Raw genomic sequence first — 3,960 nt, forward strand, 5'->3', positions numbered from 1 at the left:
TTGCATTTTGAGCGATATACTTTCATTGTCAACGTAACAACTAAGAGATGGCGATATCTTCCATGCTAAACACATTATAGGTGGTTCCCAAACAGAATGGTAAAGTTTATACTCCCCCTCCACCAACAAGCATCAATCCATTGCTTGCTCGAAACAATGAGTGCCTCCAACATACATCAGGTCCCAGGGGGAGTTTTGTTTGCAATTAATTTTGATTTAGTTTGCATAAAGCATGGGACTGGGCATCCCGCTGACCAGCCATTTTCTCGTGAGTGAGGAGCGGAGTCCACTCCTCTTGAGAATAACCCGCCTAACACAGAAGATAAGGACAGCCTTGGTTGATACATGAGCTATTCGAGCATACAAAATAAAATGTTTATTTGAAGGTTTAGAGTTTGGCACATACAAATTTACTTGGAACGGCAGGTAGATACCACATATAGGTAGGTATGGTGGACTCATCTGGAATAACTTTGGGATTTAAGGGATTGGATGCACAAGCAGTATTCCCGCTTAGTACAGGTGAAGGCTAGCAAAAGACTGGAAAGCGACCAACTAGAGAGCGACAACAGCCATGTACATGCATTAAAATTAATAAACATTGGATGCAAGCATGAGTAGGATATAATCCACCATGAACATAAATATCGTGAAGGCTATGTTGATTTTGTTTCAACTACATGCGTGAACATGTGCCAAGTCAAGTCAATTAAATCATTCAAAGGAGGATACCACCCCATCATACCACATCATAATCATCTCAATAGCATGTTGGCACACAAGGTAAACCATTATAACTCATAGCTAATCAAGCATGGCACAAGCAACTATGATCTCTAATTGTCATTGCAAACATGTTTATTCATAATAAGCTGATTCAAGAACGAGGGACTCATCATATTTACAAAAACAAAATAGGTAGAGTTCATACCAGCTTTTCTCATCTCAGTCAGTCCATCATATATCACCGTAATTGCCTTTCACTTGCACGAACGAACGGTGTGAATAATAATAAGAGTGTACGTGCATTGGACTAAGCTGTAATCTACGAGCATTCAATTAACAGGAGAAGACAAGGAAATATGGGCTCTGGGTTAAATGAACAATAATGCATATAAGGGCCACTTCAACAATTTAATTATGGTCTTCTCCTACTAACCCCCAAAATAAAAGAAAAGAAATAAAACTATTTACACAGGAAAGCTCCCAACAAGCAAAAGAAGAACGGGAAATATTTTTGGGTTTTCTTTTTAATTATTACTACTACAGCAGAAAAATAAACTACTACTATTTTTTTGGTTTTTCTTAAGGTTTAACAAACACACAAGAAGAAAGCAGGAAAAAGAAAATAAACTAGCATGGATATTACAGTGAAAAAGTATGAGCACCGACATCTAGCAATGAGTGTGTGTGAACATAAAAGTAATGTCGGTGAGAAATACGTACTCCCCCAAGCTTAGGCTGTTGGCCTAAGTTGGTCTATGGCCACGGCTGGCCTGGCGGATATCCATAATAATAGTTGTTGGGGTCGTACTTGAAGGAAATATGCCCTAGAGGCAATAATAAAGTTATTATTTATTTCCTTATATCATGATAAATGTTTATTATTCATGCTAGAATTGTATTAACCGGAAACATGATACTTGTGTGAATACATAAACAAACAAAGTGTCACTAGTATGCCTCTACTTGACTAGCTCATTAAATCGAAGATGGTCATGTTTCCTAACCATGGACATGAGTTGTCATTTGATTAACGAGATCACATCATTAGGAGAATGATGTGATTGACATGACCCATTCCATTAGCTTAGCACCCGATCGTTTAGTATGTTTCTGTTGCTTTCTTCATGACTTATACATGTTCCTATGACTATGAGATTATGCAACTCCCGTTTACCGGGAGGAACACTTTGTGTGCTACCAAACGTCACAACGTAACTGGGTGATTATAAAGGTGCTCTACAGGTGTCTCCAAAGGTACATGTTGGGTTGGCGTATTTTGAGATTAGGATTTGTCACTCCGATTGTCGGAGAGGTATCTCTGGGCCCTCTCGGTAATGCACATCACTTAAGCCTTGCAAGCAATGCAACTAATAAGTTAGTTGCAAGATGATGTATTATAGAACGAGTAAAGAGACTTTCCGATGACGAGATTGAACTAGGTATTGAGATACCGACGATCGAATCTCGGGTAAGTAAGATACCGATGACAAAGGGAACAAACGTATGTTGTTATGCGGTCTGACCGATAAAGATCTTCGTAGAATATGTAGGAGCCAATATGAGCATCCAGGTTCCGCTATTGGTTATTGACCGGAGACGTGTCTCGGTCATGTCTACATTGTTCTCGAACCCGTAGGGTCCGCACGCTTAATGTTACGATGACAGTTTCATCATGAGTTTATATATTTTGATGTATCGAAGGTTGTTCGGAGTCCCGGATGTGATCACGGACTTGACGAGGAGTCTCGAAATGATCGAGACATAAAGATCGATATATTGGATGACTATATTTGGACACCGGAAAGGTTTCGGGTGAGATTGGAACAATACCGGATCACCGGGAGGTTATCGGAACCCCCCAGGAGGTATATGGGCCTTATTGGGCCTTAGTGGAAAGGAGGGGAAAGGAGCAAGGGAGGGGGCGCCCCCCCAAGCCCAATCCGAATTGGGAGGGGCGCCGGCCCCCCTTTCCTTCCTCCCTCCTTCCGCTTCCTTCCCTCTCCTACTCCTAATAGGAAAAAGGGGAGCCCTACTCCCTGTGGGAGTTGGACTCCCCCTTAGGGCGCGCCACCCTCCTTGACCGGCCCCCTCCTCCACTCCTTTATATACGGGGGCAAGGGGGCACCCCATAGACACAACAATTGATCATTGATCTCTTAGCCATGTGCGGTGCCCCCCTCCACCATAATCCTCGATAATATTGTAGCGGTGCTTAGGCCAAGCCCTGCGATGGTAGAACATCAAGATCGTCACCACGCCGTTGTGCTGACGGAACTCATCCCCGACACTTTGCTGGATCGGAGTCCGGGGATTGTCATCGAGCTGAACGTGTGCTAGAACTCGGAGGTGTCGTAGTTTCGGTGCTTGATTGGTCGGGCCGTGAAGACGTACGACTACATCAACCGTGTTGTGCTAACGCTTCCGCTTCCGGTCTACGAGGGTACGTAGACAACACTCTTCCCTCTCGTTGCTATGCATCACCATGATCTTGCGTGTGCGTAGGATTTTTTTTGAAATTACTACGTTTCCCAATAGTGGAATCCGAGCCTAGGTTTTATGCGTTGATGTTATGCACGAGTAGAACACAAGTGAGTTGTGGGCGATATAAGTCATACTGCTTACCAGCATGTCATACTTTGGTTCGGCGGTATTGTTGGATGAAGCGGCCCAGACCGACATTACGCGTACGCTTACGCGAGACTGGTTCTACCGACGTGCTTTGCACACAGGTGGCTGGCGGGTGTCAGTTTCTCCAACTTTAGTTGAACCGAGTGTGGCTACGCCCGGTCCTTGCGAAGGTTAAAACAGCACCAACTTGACAAACTATCGTTGTGGTTTTGAAGCGTAGGTAAGAACAATTCTTGCTAAGCCCGTAGCAGCCACGTAAAACTTCCAACAACAAAGTAGAGGACGTCTAACTTGTTTTTGCAGGGCATGCTGTGATGTGATATGGTCAAGACATGATGCTAAATTTTATTGTATGAGATGATCATGTTTTGTAACCGAGTTATCGGCAACTGGCAGGAGCCATATTGTTGTCACTTTATTGTATGCAATGCAATCGCGCTGTAATGCTTTACTTTATCACTAAGCGGTAGCGATAATCGTGGAAGCATAAGATTGGCGAGACGACAACGATGCTACGATGGAGATCAAGGTGTCGCGCCGGTGACGATGGTGATCATGACGATGCTTCGGAGATGGAGATCACAAGCACAAAATGATGATGGCCAT

The sequence above is a fragment of the Triticum urartu genome, chromosome 3A, assembly GCF_056163025.1.
Source record: "Triticum urartu cultivar PI428250 chromosome 3A, HENAU_Tu73, whole genome shotgun sequence".
NCBI lineage: Eukaryota > Viridiplantae > Streptophyta > Magnoliopsida > Poales > Poaceae > Triticum > Triticum urartu.